Source organism: Xyrauchen texanus, chromosome 9 (genome assembly GCF_025860055.1).
Source record: "Xyrauchen texanus isolate HMW12.3.18 chromosome 9, RBS_HiC_50CHRs, whole genome shotgun sequence".
Classification (NCBI taxonomy): domain Eukaryota; kingdom Metazoa; phylum Chordata; class Actinopteri; order Cypriniformes; family Catostomidae; genus Xyrauchen; species Xyrauchen texanus.
In genome coordinates, this window is record NC_068284.1 from 4,127,417 (window position 1) to 4,148,803 (window position 21,387).

The following is a 21,387-nucleotide window of genomic DNA, read 5'->3' on the forward strand; positions in this document are numbered from 1 at the left end:
GTCAGGATCTCGACCAATAAAAGGGTCCCGCTTTATATTAGGTGTCATACTATGTACTAACATTAAAATACATACAACACAATGTACTTTGTAGTGTACTTTTTATTTAACTACATCTTGTTCTGCAAAACTCTCACAAGACTTACATTTGCTGCTATTGGGGTATGGGTAGGTTTAGGGGTAGGGTTAGTGTTAGGTTTAGTATCAGGGGTAAGGGAAAGTGTAACTAAAGATGCAATTAAATGCACTTTAAATTAAAGCACTTTAAATGTAAGTACAGTAAAACAATGCACATAATAGGTAGATTGTATCAAATGCTTAATTACATAGTAGTTAAAAACACCTAATATTAATGGGTCTAAAAACATTCATAAAAAGGAGATCACCACTACCCAGCTGGGGAGGTAAAGTGGTGAATACATCACATGTGTTTTTAGGCGGCACGTGGAAGTGGCGCGGTGGTAGATCCAGCCTCAGCGAGGGGGAGTTGCTACAACACGGCGACCGGAGGACAGCCGGAACTGCCTAAGGAAAACGCGGGTCCACTCGTAAGGGGACCATATCGCGGAGAATACACACAGGGGGAGTCTGCGTAGGAGTCCTCACCCTGTGAAGCACCTATTCCAGTACAGGGTAGATTTGAGTACCTGCAGTGGATTGGGTCGGCAAGTTCCTCCGCCAAACTGCGGACCCATGAGGGCTAGGGAGGAATCGACCAGGGATTCGAGGAGTGGAATCTCCTGGGAAAAAAGGTGCACAGTTTTACCTCAACCGAGGGAAAGGGCGCTATATGCAAGCGATTCACCCGGCCAGCCCATCAGCGTGTTACCGAGTTCTACTGGCTCAGACCTGAGAAAACCCGGGATGAAACTGACTCAACCCTGAGATTGTAATATCTCGTAAAGGTGCTGGGTGTCGCCCAACCTGCTGCTCTACAAATGTCTGCCAGGGAGGTACCCCTGGCCAGTGCCCACGAGGACACAACACTCCTTGTCGAGTGAGCTCGGACCCGCAAAGGGGGGGGGGCACGGCCTGAGCATGACGCTTGCAGGTCCCTGACCCTCTTGATGGAAGCGAGCGTGATCCGCACGGCTTCTTTTTGCCGCCGTCCCTAAGCTGTCGGCTATAGGTGCGTCCCACTGGCGGGGATGAAACGTTTGCCGCCGAATTCGTCACTCCCATTTCTTGCGAGATGCTGCCCGCGAAAAGCTGGCGGGCCGCCCGCTTCATTTTCTCTGCCGGTTGCCTCTGGCTGATCGACCGCGGGCGGCTGGCAGCAAGCCGCTTTGAAATACAAGGATTTCTACTCTCAAAATCGACCAGCCATGTTGGCTATTATTATTTTTTGCTCCAAAGCCATTAGGGTTTATAACAGAGTCTTGACTCTTGATTCCATGATAAGGTAAGGTTTAGGAAATGACATTTAAATTACTTTGAAACTCTGAAGCGATTATACAGTAATATATGTAAAATATATTGAATTATTTTATGCACTTGAAAATTGTTTACATTTCTTTGATTGCTGCGCATTTGAGACATGCACCAATAAACCAAAAAGAATTCCTTTTGTAAAACTTACTTGGCAATAAATATCTTTCTGATTCTGATTAGGTTTTAAAATAGATATTTAATTCATGGTATGAACAATTTAGCAGAATAAATTGATGAAGTTAGACTTTTCACGAATGCCTGACTATCAGTGACCAGTGAAAGACATCTGCAACATGGCCAAAATCTCGGGTATACTTAAATTTTTTTTATTAATTTGCAACCATGGTGATATCTATCATAAACATGAAAATCCCTGTTTTGACGTGAAGGATAAACTCAATGAAAAAGCGAAAGTATCCTCTGGTTTCACAGTTGCGCAGAAATTTCGTTTATGTCTAAATTTTTTCCAAACTCGATTTTTTTTGTTATTTTACCTTTTACAGGTTTTGCAATTATGACCTGTACAAATGTTTAAGAAAGTGTTAAAGTCCCTGTAAAGGCAATAAAATAAAAATCTAAACGCATTATAAATGTTAAAAATGTATTTCTAAAACAGATTACAAAGACTGAACTGTGAAGTTCCGCTGTCGCCATATCTGTTTCCGGTTTACTTGCGCGTCGCCCAAAATGTCTGTTTTTACTCGATGTCTCCAGAATCTTCCGAAAATACGTGTCAGCGATGTTCATCGCATTGTTGATGCCTGGTCCCCTGCTCCGACAAGCAAGAGGGACAAGGGCTTTAAACTCTACATATCGAGTTATCTGCACAACTACAAGGGTAAGTATTTTAATCTAATGTGGTGTGCCGGCAGATAGCGGCTAAGCTAGTTCGCCACGTGTTCATTTTTTATGTAAGGTTAGTATAGAAGCTTGTTTTTTCTTAGTTTTAAAGCAGACTGTTTGTTAATTTTTGTGATAATTGTAATATAAATTATATTAACTTGCTCTCCTCTCAGTTTCTAATAAAGATCAGGGCACAGGTGAAGTCACTGTCAGGGCATTGTGCTACAGGTCCACGAGGAAAGCAGATAAACCTCACAGTTTGAGTGTATGGTGAAGCTAGAATTGATAAGACCGCAGTTACAGGCTTGTTACTTTAATAGCCCGATGTTCCTGGGGACTCGGCTAAGGTTATTCATGTTTAATGTAACTCAAATCAAATGAAAACAGTTATTGTAGGCAGGTAAGTTTCCCTAGCTGGTCCACTCTGTGTAAAATGCGTTCTTATTCAAGTTTTCAACTCAGTCATTCGTTTAAGATGCAATCTTGTGTTATAAGTATTAGGCTATCATGATTATACAGTGAGCAAGCTATATAAATAAGTATTTAATATAATAAAAGTGTAGAGCAACAACCGAGGGTGTAAGGTAAAGGCTGAATATTGTAGATTTATTACAATATGTTGCATGTTTGAATTAAAATACCTGTGGATATGCAACTTCCCACTCATGAAAGTGTTATTCAAAGGAGCACACACTCTACAAAGGCCTGACTGGAGATTTGCCTGATCTATCCGTCCTTCAGGTGAGTAGGGATATAACAATAGCAAATTTCACTGTACAGTATGATATATCAACCAAAATCTGTATACCAATATTTCATTATTTTCTTTTTCCTCCCTTTTACAAACAAATATTCTGCTTCAAAGAAAAAAATGAAATTGATGTTATCATAAGGGTTCTTCATTATGAACTTGTATGCCATGCATAACATACTGTGGATAGAAATTACAGGGAAAATTACTGGTATGATAATTGTGGTTATATTATATTACTATTATATTTAGTGTATTGCTAATCAATATATTGTTACTTCCCAGGTGACAGCGGCTCACTTCAAGAGCAGGTGAAGCAAGTTGGGACAATGTTGAAGACATTTGCTCGCACTGGGCAATCAGGTACAACTTGCAAACAACATCTGTGGTTGTTGGTTTAATTCCCACTGGGGCCACCTGTACATGTAGTAGACCTAGATATAAATGTCATAGTTTAGTAGTTGAAGGACCAGGACTGACTACTTTATTCTTTTATTTTGGGAACCCCTGTAGGTGCAGATCAAACCCTAATGCTGCGACGTCTTGGAGTTTGGCAATGTTGTGCGTAGCATGGACAACAAAATGCTATGCTGCAACATTTCAGTGCAAATGTGTCTGTTGGAGAGTTATCCCTGCCAGGGGATCTGTTACTCCCCCCTAGACACCCAGGAAGATTTGGCGTTGCTTGACACAGTTTGAGGCAGGATAAAGAGCTCCAGCAAGGATTTGTAAGTGTGCCGATTTCATTTATAACGCCATAGGGTAATCTAAAAAGTAAAATTAAGATCGTACACTGCATATTCTACAGTCTGAATCCACAGCCTGTCACATTTTAAATTTATGAGAAGCTTCAGAGAAATGTAATTTGTAACGTTTTTTTTGTATTTTCAGCTTTGGTTTTTGGCAATCAAATGTGGGAGGGACCTAAAGACAACCGTGTGGCGAATGCTTCAGAGTATCTTCTCTAATCACCTTTCCATCAATACAACCTGGACTGGTGTAGGGGATAAAGCATGTTTTAGAGACATGTTCCTGAAGACCATTGTTCAAAGTAAGTTGGATATTTTTTTTATATTTAAGTAGATGTGTATGACCTTATGCCATTCAAATGGAATGACAGATCTTTATTTTCTACAGGAGCCATCCGGAAGAACCCGGCAACCCAGGATGCCACTGATGAGGCGATCCAGGTTAACGTTACGCGTTACCTGAAAGGAGCATCTGAACATGAAGGTGGAAAAAGGTGTCGCACAGCTGAGAGGGACCCACAGCCGACCCCTTAAACCTAGGCTGACTACTGACACCCCAGCATCACTGGCAACTGGATCCCTTTCTTTATCCTGCAGTCAGTAACATCAAGACCCCTAAAAAAGCCTGCTAAAAGTGTCAGACTACACTCTGTTCACTGTGGAAATTGCTCTTTTTTTTTTTTTTTCTCTCGTGACCCTGCTTTGAGGGCAGCTCCTTGGATGAATATGGGATGGTTTGTCCTTTTATACAGGCGCACGAGGAATCACTGAAGATATGCCAATTTGCACTGCCTCATTCTGGAGGTCGGGGAAAACCGGTGATTCTTAGCCCACTACGCCATGCAGTCCCCAACCTCTCCAGACATTCTGATTGGCTGTGTTCTCTACAGCCAGATTTTCTGCTGTTAATTATATTTATTCCCACTTGTTGTCATGTGTAAGTTGAATGTCAAAATGTATATTATACCTGTTATCCTGCACATTCCTTGATACCAAAGATCTCAATTATTTCATATACAATTTGCTGCTTATTTCATTGTTGCAGTGCTTAACTATTCTATTTTTAAATATAGCTTGTAAATCCTAGATTATACATCTAATAGTTGATATTTGCACATTATCTGGTATCAAATATTCTACTTACCGTGACTTTAGTATTGGCTTATTTCATTCCGTCAGTGCTTAACGATTCTATTATAGTTTGTAAATCCTATTTCATACCTCTGATATTTGATATTGCACATTAACTAGTACCAAAAATTCTACTTTCATTCCGTCACAGTGCTTAACTGTTATTCTACTGTTAAATATAGCTTGTAAATTCTTGTGCCACAGGTCAGCATTGCAGTTATAATGGTATATTCTACTCCAGAGCTTTACTCTAAATTATTACCACTTAACCTATTGTTAGAAATGACTTGTAAATATGATGTTATACCTCAATTTATTTGGTATCCTGCACTTTCTTTGGTACCAAATATCCTCATTGCTTATGTTTACTGGTAATTCTTTTCATCCCAGAGCTGACCTCTTTATATTATTAACAATTATTGTAAGTGTTACAATAGTGTTTTTTAAAAAAAAAAATTTTTTTTTACCAAAATTGAATTGGAAACCTGCATGTTCTTTAGTGTGTGTGTGTGTATATATAATGTTTGTATTTTTCTGTTATTTTTATTTCAGTGATCTGACATCTTGTTTCAATGACAGTTACTGTACTTTGAAATGTGGAATTAAAACGCCAAATGGAAATTTGTCTGGTTTGATCAATCATTATTCTTGATAAACTGCATGCTATATATATATATATACACAATAAGCGGCGGCAGATCGCTCGAAAAAAGCGTTTGCCTCCAACGCTGCGTGGAAGGTCCGCCTTCGATATAACGGCGGCGGAACGGCGGATGGCCAGCGGGCCAGCCGCGGAACGAAGGCGGTAGGAAGGCGGCGCGCCGTCAAACGTGTTTGTGATATCGCCATTCTGCCGCTTCTACTGCCGCCGGAGCACCGCCAGCGGCCCGCCGACTTATTGCTATCTGGGAAGGAGGGAAACAGACTTGGCCGGGAGGGATTTAACCACCGGGCGCCTCTTAGGAACCTGATGATTAAGTTGTGCTTACCAAGGGACTTGCCGTCTACTGCGTTGTGGTGGGCCGCGATAGCAGCAACATACACCTTCAAGGTGGACGGGGACAGCCTCCCCTCCAACCTCTCCTGCAGGAATAGGAGCACTGACCTAACTGCGCACCTCTGTGGGTCTTCAGCCTGGGAAGAACACCAATCTGTGAACAAGCGCCACTTCAGGGTGTAGAGCTGCCTGGTGGAAGGGGCTCTGGCTTGGTTGATCGTGTCTACGACAGTAGGTGGTAGGCCAGCTAGATCTTCCGCGGCCCGTTCAGGGACCAGACGTGGAGTTTCTAGAGGTCTGGATGCGGATGCCAGAGTGTGCCCTGCCCCTGAGAAAGAAGGTCCTTCCTCAGGGGAATTCACCAGGAAGGGGCTGTCGCGAGGAGTACGAGGTCCGAGAACCAGGCTCGGGTGGGCCAATATGGAGCCACTAGTGTGACTTGTTCCTCGTCCTAGTGTGACCTTGCACAGCACCTGTGCAAGATGGCTCACTGGGGGAAATGCGTACTTGTGCAGCCCCGCGGGCCAGCTGTGTGCAAATGCGTCTGCTCCGAGGGGAGCCTCTGTTCGGGCATACCAGAGGGGGCAGTGGGAGGTCTCTCGGGAGGCAAGCAGGTCTACCTTGGCCTTGCCGAATCATTCTCAAATCAGCTGGACCGACTGGGGGTGAAGCCTCCACTCTCCACTGGGCAAGTGTTGTCATGACAGCGCGTCCGCTACCACATTGAGTTTGCCGGGGATGTGAGTGGCACGCAGCGACCTGAGTCCAAAGGAGGAGACGAAGGGTGAGTCGTGACATGTGGCGGGAGCGTACGCCGCCTTGGCGATTTATGTACGCTACCGCAGTGGTGCTGTCTGACCTGATTAGGACATGTTTGTCTCGAATTAACAGTAGAAAGTTCCACAGGGCAAAGAAAACAGTCAACAACTCTAGGAAATTGATATGCCAGCGCAGCGGGGCCCCTCTCCAAAGGCCCGCAGCTGCGTGCCCTTTGCAAACGGCGCCCCAATCCGATTTGGAGGCGTCGGTAGTGACCAGGATGCATCGGGACACCTGCTGCAGGGGCACTCCTGCCCGTAAAAAGCAGAGGTCTGTCCAGGGTTTGAGTGTTTGGCGGCATGCGGGGGTGATTGTCACCCAGTGTGTGCCGTGGCGCCATGCTCATCTCAGGACTCGAGTTGAAGCCAGTGCTGAAGCGGTCTCATATGCATCAACCCCAGTGGCGTGACTGTGGCGGAGGATGCTATATGCCCCAGGAGCCTCTGGAAGAGTTTTAGAGGGACCGTTGTGCCTGGCTTGAACTTTGCGAGGCATTTCAGCACCGACTGTGCACGCTCGTTGGTGAGACGTGCACACATTGAGACTGAGTCTAACTCCATGCTGAGAAAGGAGATGCTCTGAACCGGAGCGAGCTTGCTCTTTTCTCGGTTGACCTGAAGCCCCAAGAGGCTGAGGTGTTTGAGCACCTGGTCTCTGTGAGCGCATAGTAACTCTCGGGAGTGGGCCAGTATGAGCCAGTCGTCGAGGTATTTGAGCATGCGGTTGCCGGCTTCTCGGAGCGGGGCAAGAGCTGCCTCTACGACTTTCGTGAAGACGCGAGGGGACAGAGACATGCCGAAAGGGAGGACTTTGTACTGAAATGCCTGGCCGTCGAACGCGAACCGTAGAAAAGGTCGGTGTCGCGGCAGAATTGAGACGTGGAAGTACACTCACCTAAAGGATTATTAGGAACACCTGTTCAATTTCTCATTAATGCAATTATCTAATCAACCAATCACATGGCAGTTTCTTCAATGCATTTAGGGGTGTGGTCCTGGTCAAGACAATCTCCTGAACTCCAAACTGAATGTCAGAATGGGAAAGAAAGGTGATTTAAGCAATTTTGAGCGTGGCATGGTTGTTGGTGCCAGACGGGCCGGTCTGAGTATTTCACAATCTGCTCGGTTACTGGGATTTTCACGCACAACCATTTCTAGGGTTTACAAAGAATGGTGTGAAAAGGAAAAACATCCAGTATGCGGCAGTCCTGTGGGCTGAAAATGCCTTGTTGATGCTAGAGGTCAGATGAGAATGGGCCGACTGATTCAAGCTGATAGAAGAGCAACTTTGCCTGAAATAACCACTAGTTACAACCGAGGTATGCAGCAAAGCATTTGTGAAGCCACAACACGCACAACCTTGAGGCGGATGGGCTACAACAGCAGAAGACCCCACCGGGTACCACTCATCTCCACTACAAATAGGAAAAAGAGGCTACAATTTGCAAGAGCTCACCAAAATTGGACAGTTGAAGACTGGAAAAATGTTGCCTGGTCTGATGAGTCTCGATTTCTGTTGAGACATTCAGATGGTAGAGTCAGAATTTGGCGTAAACAGAATGAGAACATGGATCCATCATGCCTTGTTACCACTGTGCAGGCTGGTGGTGGTGGTGTAATGGTGTGGGGGATGTTTTCTTGGCACACTTTAGGCCCCTTAGTGCCAATTGGGCATCGTTTAAATGCCACGGCCTACCTGAGCATTGTTTCTGACCATGTCCATCCCTTTATGGCCACCATGTACCCATCCTCTGGTGGCTACTTCCAGCAGGATAATGCACCATGTCACAAAGCTCGAATCATTTCAAATTGGTTTCTTGAACATGACAATGAGTTCACTGTACTAAAATGGCCCCCACAGTCACCAGATCTCAACCCAATAGAGCATCTTTGGGATGTGGTGGAATGGGAGCTTCATGCCCTGGATGTGCTGTAACAACCCCTTTATTTATTTTTTAGGTGTTACCCTGAGGGGGTTCAACAGAAATTCAACTGGTACTGAATGATAAATCCACTTCAAGCAACAAATATTCTTTTTTTCCTCTATTTTAATCTACACGTGCATATATATATATATATATACATACATATATAATTGCCCCAACAAAAACAATATACATAACAAGTGTGAATGTGACAATATAATGAAACTTATCGTCAATGTCCAGTCTTTAGGTGAATTTCACTGATGATGGTGATGGTGATGAGATGAGTATAAATCCACAAGGTTATTTGAGAGCGATGCAATGATATAATCCTGTATGAGTGTGAAGTGAAGATAGTCAATGGCATTTGTTGCCTTGCTACAACATGGTAACACCCAGATCCCTATTTCTCGCTTCCCAGAGAAGTGTAGTGGATCATCCCAACAAATGCTCATATTATGGACATGGGTGAGGTTGCACAACAAGAGTTGATACTGTCCAACAGTGAAATTATATTTATATAGATTGAAAAGTCCTTTCTACAAAAGAAAGCAAAATATATAGCATCAGTATTTATTAATTACAAATATATCAAGACATTAACCCAGTTAGCCGATACTTACATCTGAGCGTAAACTCTAAAGAGCTCTCAAACAGGAATTCAAACAATTGAGTAGGTAGCACCATGTGGTTTCCCTCTACCAAACCGAACTGTCTTGTCCGTGGGTTAACAGGCTTATATATGGTAGCCACCGTGCACTAGTGCCCTCAAGTGGCTCCAAGTGGTATTACACATGACCAGCTACCTCTATTTAAGCAATAGCCAGAAAAAAGGCATCAATAAAACCCAGGTAACGTTTAGACCATTACATACCCCTCCCTGTGGTTTAAAAGTTTGCCCCATGGCAAATTTTCAAATTCTGGGTATGATACGTGTCTACCAGAGCAGGATCAGACAACATGGATACCTTGTAGTTTACAGGTCCTAGCTTTTTCACAATCTTAGCTGGGCCTTTCCATTTAGGTGAGATCTTAGACATGAAAGCATCATCTGCACTAGAAAGAGGATGTGTTCTTACCCAAACTAAATCACCCTCATTGAAGTTTTGAGCTCTTCTCTTGAGGTTGTAGTACTTTCTTTGTTTAGTTTGTGCCCTCTCTACATTCTCTCTTACTGACCTGAACAGAATTTTTTGCCGTTCCAGGATACTGTAAGCTGGTTGGTCCGGATCTGGTGGATTCTGTAAGGTTCTCTGCAGAGGACCTTTCAGTTGTCGTCCTAGTGCTATCTCAGCAGGTGAATACCCTGTACTTTCGTGCCATGCGGTATTTAATGCAAATCTGAACTCACATATCCACTGATCCCAGGTACGGTGGTTTTGCTCGACGTATGTCGCAATCATAGTTTTCAAATTCCGATTGACCCTTTCAGTGAGGTTTGACTGAGGATGGTATGCGGTGGTGAGTTTTTGTGTTACTTGCCACTGCTTACATAATTGGGCCAAGAGGTTTGAAGTAAATTGTGCACCTCTATCAGACACGATGAAAGCTGGTGTCCCCCATTTTGTGAAAATCTCCTCTATAAGAATTCGCACAATGGTTGTAGCTTTAGCAGCTCTCATTGGGAAAACCTCTACCCATTTAGTGAAATAATCCACTATAACAAGAAGATAACTATTCTGGCGGGTGCTTCGTGGAAATGGTCCCATGATGTCCATGCCAAGCATATATCCAGGCTCGACAATGGGCACACTTTGTAGCCCACCTGCAGGTTTTAAGTTAGCTGGCTTATGCTGTTGACATTTCTCACACTTTTTGCAGTGCTGCCATACATCAGTACGTATCGATGGCCAATAAGCAAATTCTAAAAGTCGCATAAGAGTTTTAAATGTACCCAAGTGACCACTCAGAGGGCTGTCATGTGCATAAGTTAAAATTACTTCCTTTAATTTTGCAGGGACTACAATTTGAAATCTTTGGCCTTCTTTAGAGTCTGGAACCCTCCTAAATAAAACCTCATTTTTAAGGACGTAGTGTGTTCTCTTCAGATCTGTGGTTTTCTGGCTCTTGGCTTTATCCATGATCTCTTGGTACTCTGGGTCTTTTTTCTGTTCATCACTGATTTGAGACAAGTCCAACGGCAGATCACAAGTGACAGAAGAAAAACCACGCTTAGCTGGTGTGTGTAACAACACAGCCGGTGATTCAGCTGCATCTTTCCTGGATAAGACATCAGGCACTACATTACATTGTCCTCTCCGATACCGTACAGTAAAGTGATACCCTTGTAGTCTGATCGTCCATCTTTCCAATCTGGATGAGGGTTTTGGATGTTGGAAAAGCCAGACTAAGGATGCGTGATCAGTGATCACCTCAAAAGCTCTGCCTTCTAGGTAATGTCGCCACTTCTCTACAGCCCACACTACCGCTAGACATTCCTTTTCTGATGTCGAATAGGACTTCTCAGCACCTCTGAGCAAACGGGATGCATATACAATTACTCTCTCTTGTCCATCCACTTCCTGTGTCAATAAAGGTCCTAAGCCCACATCACTTGCATCGGTCTGTACTTTAAAAGAAGAATCAAAGTTAGGTGTACATAAAACAGGTGCTCTGGTGAGTTCATCTTAGATGAGGTCAAATGAACGTTGGCAGTCGTCTGTCCACTCCCACTTCACTTCTTTCCTCTTCAGTGCATGTATTGGTGCTGTTTTAGTGGCGAAGTCAGAAATAAACCGATGGTACCAAGCTGCAAGGCCTAGAAATCGTTGTAACTGTTTTAATTATTTGGGAGTTGGGAATGTTCTGATTGCATCCACTTTGTCTGAATTCACCTTGACTCCATCCACTGTGATGGTATGCCCCAAGTAGTCAAGTGAAGAACACATGAACTTACATTTCTTGAGGTTAAGAGTGAGACCGGCCTTGTGCAGACTATGAAACACTTGTTTGAGATGGTGCAGGTGTGTTTGGATGTCTGGTGAGTATACAATAATGTCATCGATATAGACCATGCAACATTTGTTCTTGTGCTCTCTGAGAACTTGCTCCATCAGCCGTTGGAAAGATGCTGCGGCGTTTTTAAGGCCAAAAGGAAGACACAAGAATTCATATAGCCCTGAAGCAGTAACGAAAGCAGTCTTTTCCATACTTGCAGAATCCATTTCAACTTGCCAGTATCCGCTCTTTAAGTCCAGCGTGCTGAACACCTTGGCTCCTTGGAGAGAATCAAGAATATCCGTGATTTGAGGCATCAGATACGCGTCGAGGTGAGTTTTTGTGTTAAGGCCATGGTAATCAATGCAAAACCTGGATCCTCCATCTTTCTTATCTACGACCACCACAGGTGAAGCCCACAGAGACGTAGAAGGTTTGATGATTTTTAGTTGAAGCACCTCCTTAATCTGTTCTTCAATAAAATCATTTTTAGTTCTAGACACTCTGTAAGGTCTCTTTCTTAATGGGAGTTCATCAATTGTTTTAATCTCGTGCTTAATGCAATTTGTACGACCTAGCCTATGGGTACATACTGACGGCCAATCACACATGAGAGCTTTCAATTGACTCTTTACCTCCTTCGAAGCATGTGAGTTTTCCACTGCTTGGTCAATCAGCTTCGACTTTTCCTCATCGTGAATCATTCCATCTTCTCCTTGTGCAGCATAAAATCGAACAGCAGCATGCTCGGGCATTTTATTAAAACACATAGGATGACTAGAGTTAACATCAGGGAAGTATATACGTGAAACATTAAAATCGATAGTTAGTTTGGCTACTTTGAGGAAATCCAATCCCAAGATGACAGGAACAGCCAAGTTTTCATCATTCATCACATAAAATGTGACTTCACGTTTCACTCCGTATATTTCACACTCCCAGAGTACTTTACCCTGAGTTTTCTGCCTCTGGCCATTAGCGAGCATGAACGTTTGAGCACTTATGGTCAATTGCTCATCCTTCTTCCTCAGTCTCTGCCATACATTTTGTTGCAACAAAGAAAAGGTGCTTCCTGTATCAATTACTGCATTGAAGTATGAATGATTTAAAATTATAGGAGCTTGTAGTACATTGTTATATTGAGAGCTAAAAGTGGGATCAATAAACATGAGGCGATTCGGTCGATCTTTCCCACCTGAAGATTTCTTCTTCTGCTCCTCATCTTTTCCTTGACTCCATCTTCTCTTGCTCTCTGCCCAGTCCTTCTCTATTTGTGTGCCGAGACGAACCAGATCATCAATTGTTTTTACTCTTCCCCTCAACAGTGAAGCCAAGCGAGGATTGCAGTTTCTCAATGTTGCTTGCACTAGCTCATTTTCAGTCATAACTGGGTTTATCTTTAGTGACATCGCTCTGTAGTTGAAAGCAAAGTCTCTTATACTTTCGTTAACTCTTTGTCGGTAAGTTGCCAACTTCTGAGCAGCCACTTCATGGTGATCTTCATTCAAAAATGAAAAAAGGAACTTCTCTTTGAATGAGGACCAATCTCTAATATTTTGCTTCTCTGCTCTCCACCAGCTCTTAGCGGTTCCTTTCAGACTCACGGATAATGCCGCTAACAACTCTTCATGATGCAGAGGTCTCAATTCTTTATACTCTTCAAAATGATCAATGAAATCTATGGGGTCTTCTGAATCCAAATTACAAAAAGTAGGCAATTCAAGTTTAACAGTAGGAAGGGGAGATGATGAAGAAATATATGTTACTTGCTTTGTGGAGTCTTGTGAAATGGAAGCAATCTTGGATGGTGTTTGAGACTTATAAGAAGCAGCAGTGCTGGAATGAATGGGAGTGGGTATGATGGGTTTAATAGCTTTGAATTTTTGCTCTAGCTGTTTATCTCGCCGCTTTAAACAATCCACAATGCTCTGACTCAATTCATCAACTCTGGTATAACATTGCTTCTTAACACGATCCAGTTCTCTCTGTAAACCGTAGTTAATCCTGTCTTCCCAGGCCTTTAACTTCATGTTCATTGTTTCTGTGGTGACAAGTTCGCTGACTCTGTGCCCAAGATCAACCAGATGCTCTTCAATACTACCCATGCATTGAGCTTTTTCCTCATTGCCAAACTGCAGTTCTTCTTGATAAAACTCAGGTGGAGGAGGGGGTAATGGGAGGTCGACAGGTCTAACAAAATGCTCATCGCTCTGCTCTGGGAACACCTCTGTTTCTTCCTCTGAATCTAAATACAACTCACTAAAAGTATCTATAAGATTCGTTACAGAGCTTCTGCGATGAACGAAAGCTTCATCTGAATAATCAATGATGGGTGTGCCCTCTTCCATTGCTGATTTATGATATTTGCTTATGAAGGGTTTTCAGTACCGTCGAAATTTATATTTAATAAAAGGGAGTCCTTAAAAGTTTAAAGAGGTCCCTGTTTAGGTGCCATCTGTAACAACCCCTTTTATTTATTTTTTAGGTGTTACCCTGAGGGGGTTCAACAGAAATTCAACTGGTACTGAATGATAAATCCACTTCAAGCAACAAATATTCTTTTTTCCTCTATTTTAATCTATACGTGCATATATATATATATATATATATATATATATATATATATATATATATATATATATATATATATATATATATATATAGATATATAGATATAGATATAGATATATATACATATATAATTGCCCCAACAAAAACAATATACATAACAAGTGTGAATGTGACAATATAATGAAACTTATCGTCAATGTCCAGTCTTTAGATGAATTTCACTGATGATGGTGATGGTGATGACATGAGTATAAATCCACAAGGTTATTTGAGAGCGATGCAATGATATAATCCTGTATGAGTGTGAAGTGAAGATAATCAATGGCATTTGTTGCCTTGCTACAACATGGTAACACCCAGATCCCTATTTCTCGCTTCCCAGAGAAGTGTAGTGGATCATCCCAACAAATGCTCATATAATGGACATGGGTGAGGTTGCACAACAAGAGTTGATACTGTCCAACAGTGAAATTATATTTATATAGATTGAAAAGTCCTTTCTACAAAAGAAAGCAAAATATATAGCATCAGTATTTATTAATTACAAATATATCAAGACATTAACCCAGTTAGCCGATACTTACATCTGAGCGTAAACTCTAAAGAGCTCTCAAACAGGACTTCAAACAATTGAGTAGGTAGCACCATGTGGTTTCCCTCTACCAAACTGAACTGTCTTGTTCGTGGGTTATCAGGCTTATATATGGTAGCCACCGTGCACTAGTGCCCTCAAGTGGCTCCAAGTGGTATTACACATGACCAGCTACCTCTATTTAGGCAATAGCCAGAAAAAAAGGCATCAATAAAACCCAGGTAACGTTTAGACCGTTACAGTGCATCCCACAAATCTCCATCAACTGCAAGATGCTATCCTATCAATATGGGCCAACATTTTTAAAGAATGCTTTCAGCACCTTGTTGAATCAATGCCACGTAGAATTAAGGCAGTTCTGAAGGTGAAAGAATAATCCTTTAGGTGAGTGTACGTGTCCTTCAGGTCTACCAATCTGCCAGACGCATGTTAAGATACATTTTTGCGTGAGCATTTTGAACGGGAGTTTGAGCAGTGCTTGGTTGAAAACTCGCAGATCCAAGATTGGTCGTAAGCCGCCGCATTTCTTGGGTACAACTAAGAAAGGGCTGTAGAAACCCTTCTTCATTTCAGTTGGAGGGACAGGCTCTATCACGTCTTTGAGTAAAAGAGTAGCGATCTCCGCGCACAGGGATTTGGCATGTTCGCCGTGTACTGCGGTTAAGCGGACGCCCGCGAAGGGGGGCGGGGGCCTGGCAAACTGAATTGCGTAACTGAGTCGGACGGTCCGGGCCAGCCAGCGTGGTGGGTTGGGAAGTGGAAGCCACGCATCCAATCTCCGTGCTAGGGGCACCAAGGGGACGAGTATTTTTGACGTACCCGGCGGGACTTCGCAGCGGTGCGGAGCAGGTAGTGTGCCGTCGGGAGGTGAGGGTGCGTCCCGAGGCTTTGGTGTTGAGAAAAGACTCGAAGCACTTACCTTGCTCCGCGCACCCGGCAGGGGGTGGGTTAGTGACTGAGGAGGAGGTCCTATGGTGGTGTCCTCTGGACTCGTCAGAACCGGCCGGCCGGGGGACAGTCGTGGGCCTGAAGGCGGACCTGTGGCCGCGTCCAGCATGCCGGGACTGTTGAGATCTGGTGGCAGATCTGGAGGCATTTGCGGGCCAGATGAACCAGAAGCAAAGGAAATAGCTCTTTTATTGAGAATTTGGGTACAGCTGCCCCGGTTAAGGGGAGCGGCAAATGAAATGTATTCAAAAGAAAATTCTCCTCCCGGCCCTCCACTGGGGGATGGAGTGGTCTTACCATCTCCGGAGCTAACGTCTTGGGCTCTGGGTCGTCCGTCTCAGCAGCTCCTGGGAGCCTTCCGGGTCCTCGAGGGGGTCTGTGAGACGGGGGGGCGTCTGCTTCCTGCGGAGCGCTCGACGTGTGGGCTGAGAGTTGGGCCCAGGTTGAGGCGGAGCAGCTTGTTGTTTCCTCGCAGGGGGATGCCCTCGGCGAGCAGACGGGGCATGGCCCAAGGCGGCAGGTTTGCGGCGGGGCAGGATGTGAGAGATCGCCTCCTGTTTCTTCACTGCGGAGAACTGCTGGGTAACGTCCTCGATGGTGTTGCCGAAGAGGCCGAACTGGGAGACTGGGGCATCGAGAAAGCGAGTCTTGTCGGTCTCATGCATCTCGACCAGGTTCAGCCACAGGTGTCGTTCCTGGACCACGAGGGTGGCCATCACCTGCCCGAGTGACTGCGCTGTGACCTTCGTGGCTCTAAGGGCGAGGTTGGTCGCTGAGCGTAGTTCCTGCAGCACGTCGGGATCAGGGCACCCCAATTCTTTAAGTCCCTTGGCCTGGTGGACTTGCAAGAGGGCCATGGCGTGCAGGACGGAAGAGGCCCGTCCGGTGGCGCTGTAGGCCTTCGCTGTCAGCGAGGATTTGTTCTACAGGCCTTGGAGGGGAGTACAGGGCGAACCCGCCAGGTGGTAGGGTTTCCGGGGCATAGGTGAAGCACAACAGCCCTATCCACTGGGGGAATTGGCGTGTATCCGTGGACCGCTCCGCCGTTGAGGGTAGTGAGAGCGGATGAGCGGGTGGCTTTGTGACGAGAGGTGAAAGGTGCTCTCCACAGCAACGTCAGCTCATCGTGCACCTCCGGGAAAAACGGGACTGGGGGGGTGTGGCCGTGAGCGGCGCCCAGACCCCAGGAACCAGTCATCCAACCGCGATGGCTGTGGTCCCAACGGAGCCGCACCCGCAGCCATCCCCAGATCGCTTCCAGCGCCACTCACACCGTCCTCAATCCCATGGGAAGAAGGAGCAATGCGAAGGGGCGGCTGGAGTGGCTCGCTCTCGGTTGAAAACAAGCCGCGACCGCAACGTTGTCATGGTCATGTTCTCGCAGTGAGAACATGAGCCATCCACAAACACAGCCTCAGTGTGATCGCTACCCTGACACACGAGACAACGCACAGTGGCAGAAAGGCATCTTTATAAAGACACGTCCTTAAAAGGACGTTCAACGCCGCTGTGTATGCTCTTTTAGAGAAAATCACTCTTTAAGAGGAAATCACTATTTAATAACTCTCTTAGAGTTTGTTTTCTGTACTGTCGAAGCGCCCAAGGGCATTTGCACTGCTGCGCAAAGAAGGAGAAAATCGCCGCTGTAATGCACCGTCAATCCAACAGCTTGCAGAGCGTCAGAGGAATACTGGAACTGGTGTGATCTCACGCGAACAGCATGCACAACCATCGGCTCCGAAGAAAATTTCGGAATGAACTCTAGTATTTTCCTCGCCTTTGTACCCGTATGTCCGGGGGCGGGGTATGCAAATACTAACTTCTCATTGGCCTTTTTTCATAGATCAGAGGTATATTCGGTGCTCAAGACAGACCCCTAGTGTCGCTTCTCCGACACAACGTGGAGACAGCGACAGAAGGGGAACTCTGTGAACAACAAAAAAGAATTTGAGTGTGGCCCATGTATGTTAGCCAATCAAATTATTACTTCCAGTAGGTTTACACAAATAAAGAGAAACAGTTTCATAGACCCACAGAACATCCTACAAACTCTGAATGTCAATTAAACACAATATGACCTCAACCGAACAAACATTTTTATTGGCTTGGCTCCACAATAATGCTTACTAACCAACATCTAAACTTGTCCGTTTTTTGCATTACAAAGCATGGACATTAACACAATAAAAAGTTACATTACTTGCAAGTGGACAGCTGTAGGGGACCGTGTTAAATTTGAAGCCTGCAGAACATTAAAAATGTCTTTCTCTGGGATGACATGACGGATGCGAAGATCGGACATGCGAATGGCAAGCTCTGCGCACTTTGCTAGTTTTAATGTATAATTAAAACTAGCAAAACTAGTTTAATTTGATATAAACCAGTGAGATTCAATACACTCTGATCCATAACTGTTCTAGGAGGACAATATGTCATAGAATTCTAAATCCTCTTGCTCTGGAGACATTAAAAGACACTTATGTGCTCAGGCTGATATACCTGAGAAGGACGCGGACCAGGGAGCCGATTTCGTTGGAGAGTTTCAGGAAATGCGGCGAGAAATGTTGAATATGTCGGCAATGTTGATGAAGGTCGTTGTTGAATTGGATCTTGCTGTGATACGTCGACCGATCACTGTCATGGAGGCAAAACCTTTGGTTTTTGGGGTTTGACTGTGGCACTAATGTTGTAATGTGGTTTTTATAATCCTGTACAATCTATTTTTTCTAACATGTCAAAATGTCAAATGTTAATATGAGTGGATTGTCTCTCTCTACGTGGAATGTGATCAGTCTATTTATCAGTCTATAAGAGTTATTTTTTTTATATCTAAGTCCCTCATTTCATCGGAAATATTTTAGTCTCAGATCACGCCCTGGCGTGTTTAGAGGTTTTGCCACGTATGGAGAAAATAAATCATATAGTTGGCACTTTAATGTATCCCTTTTGCAAAATCCAGAATTCCAACAAATCTATAAAGGCTGAAATTATTCTCTATATGGAGACCAACTGGTCCTCAGTATCCTCTGTGGGCATGGCTTGGGAAGCACTTAAGGTGGTTCTTAGGGGCCGGATTATAAAGTATGCCTCATTCACCAAAAAAGAACTCATGGAACTGGAAGGGAATTTTAAAAGTGCCGAGGCAGAGCTGAAGCACCGAAAAATCATATAATGGTCTAATTGAAACCCAATTGAAATACAGATATAATACAATTTTGTTACAGAAGTTGGAGTTTTGGCTATTCATGGCAAGACAGTCACTGGACAATGCAGGGAAGCTTTTGGCTAGATATACTGTATGAAACAGAGAGTCTTTTTCTACCATTCCCTCAGTGAAATCTGCCTGTGGTGCAATATTTACCTCGGCCATTGATATTAATAATGCTTTTAAAGAATTCTATCTTGATCTCTATAGTTCCACGTATTCGTCTACTGATGAAGATATTAGAAACTTTGTGGAACCATCAGAACTTCCTAGACTGACGACTGAGCAAAAACATTCTCTTGATTCTGAGATAATCTTGGAGGACCGTAGTGAAGTAATTAAGGCCTTGCCTACAGGTAAGGCTCCGGGTCCTGATGGCTTTGGCGCTGAATTCTTTAGATCTTAGGCTACAGAACTGACTCCATTTTTGCTAGAAGATAATACACAATCATTAAAGAATGGAAAGCTTCACCAACCATGATACAAGAATCAGTCTGATTCTTAAAAAAGACAAAGATCCAAATGAGTGTAAGAGTTACTGTCCAATTTCACAGATCCAGCCATATGTAAAAACATTGTCAAGAATTTTGGCTAACCGATTAAGTAAAGTTATCTCTTATACATATAGATCAGGTGGGGTTTATTCAGGGCCATAGTTTTTCTGATAACATTAGGCATTTCATCAATATCATGTGGTTAGTGGTGAATGGTCAGACTCAGGTCGCTGCCATCTCACTTGATGCCAAAAAGGCTTATGATATGGTAGAATGGGATTATCTTTTTAAGATTTTGGAAATATGCAGGTTTGGGAATACTTTTATTGGATGGATTAAGTTACTTTATAGACAGCAGCGGTACAAACAAATAGATTTATTTCAGATTATTTAACTCTGGATAGGGGCATCTGACAGGGTTGAGCTCTTTCCTCATTATTGTTCTGTCATGCGCTGGAACCATTATCAGCCGCATTAAGAAAGGAGAACGATTTTCCAGGGGTGGTAGCGGGATGTGTGGCGCATAAGCTTTTGCTTTACGCAGATGATATTTTATTATTCATCTCCAACTCTACTAGATCTATGCCTTGCCTCCACAGAATTAATCATAAGTTCTCAGGATACAGGTTCAATTGGTCTAAATCCAAAGCTTTGGCTCTGACAGCGTACTGACTGGTAACGGCAACTCTCATTGAAGACGGCCCTCCTGATAGCGCTAGCTTCCATCAAGAGGGTTGGGGACCTGCAAGCCTTCTCTGTCAGCGACTCTTGCCTGGAGTTCGGTCCGGCAGACACTCACGTCATCCTAAGACCACAACTGGGCTACGTGCCCAAGGTTCCTACGACCCCCTTCAGGGACCAGGTCGTGAACCTGCAAGCAAGCTGCCCGAGGAGGAGGCAGACCCAGCCTTTTCGTTGCTGTGTCCGGTACGTGCTTTGCGTATCTATTTGGGCCGCACACAGAGCTTTAGATGTTCAGAGCAGCTCTTTGTCTGCTTTGGCGGACCGTGGAAAGAGAATGTTGTCTCCAAACTGAGGCTGCCTGCTGGGTTGTCGATGCCATTTCCTTGGCCTTCCAGACTCAGGCCGTGTCCACCCCCTTGCGGGTTCGAGCACACTCGACGAGAAGTGTGGCATCCTAGTGGGCACTGACCAACAGCACCTCCCTAGCAGACATCTGCAGAGCAGCAGGCTGGGCAACACCAAACACTTTTACGAGATTCTACAATCTCAGGGTTGAGTCGGTCGCATCCCGTGTTTTGTCAGGTCTGAGCCGGTAGAACTCGGTAATACGGTGTAGCGTGGCCACATAAGGGGCGTTTTATATAAGGTTTATAACTTTAAATGTGTGGTATTTATATTTATTAGTTATATTGCTTTCCCCTGTTTTCTGTCATTCCCCTCAGCTGTTGTGTGTTGTTCCCCGTTCTCTGTTCACGCGAGATCTTCGCGTGAATTCGTCTTACGTGTTTTCCTGCCACGTATTCAGGAAGTTACTTTCGGTTTCTATTTAAAGAACCGCTATGCCGATAAACGGGGCTCATTTTGCGAGTACGCTCACTACAAACCCGTTCATTCATTAAATTGGATTACGCTGGTGACTGACCTGGGAGCGCTGAGACGCCGTTCCTTCTGGAGGTTATTCGTTTGGCTCGCAGCCAGGATTACCTTTTATCAGAGGACATTGGTCATTCATCAATTCATCACTCCATCACTTGATCGTGCTCACGGACTATACAAACACCCGGTGAGGCTGATCTGAACACTGTATATAACTCTGTGCACTCTGGACTTCACTTTTACATGTACATACACTTTGTTTGTTATTGTTGTAAATATTATGGGTTTTGTTAATACACTTGGGTTTATTGATTTTTCATCAGTGTTGGTATTTATTTTCTCTACTCCACAACCTATCATTAGAAACGGTACGGAAGATCCCATAATTAGTGTAAACTCCACTTAAAGATTTTGGGGAGTGTTACATAGTGGTGG

At 44.1% G+C, this 21,387-nt stretch overlaps 1 protein-coding gene across 1 annotated transcript in view; it reads right to left on the reverse strand.

Moving 5' to 3' along the window:
• The window catches only part of LOC127649806 (dynamin-3-like), a 163,010-nt gene that overhangs the window by 71,314 nt on the left and 70,309 nt on the right, over positions 1–21,387 (reverse strand). The window lies entirely within an intron of this gene.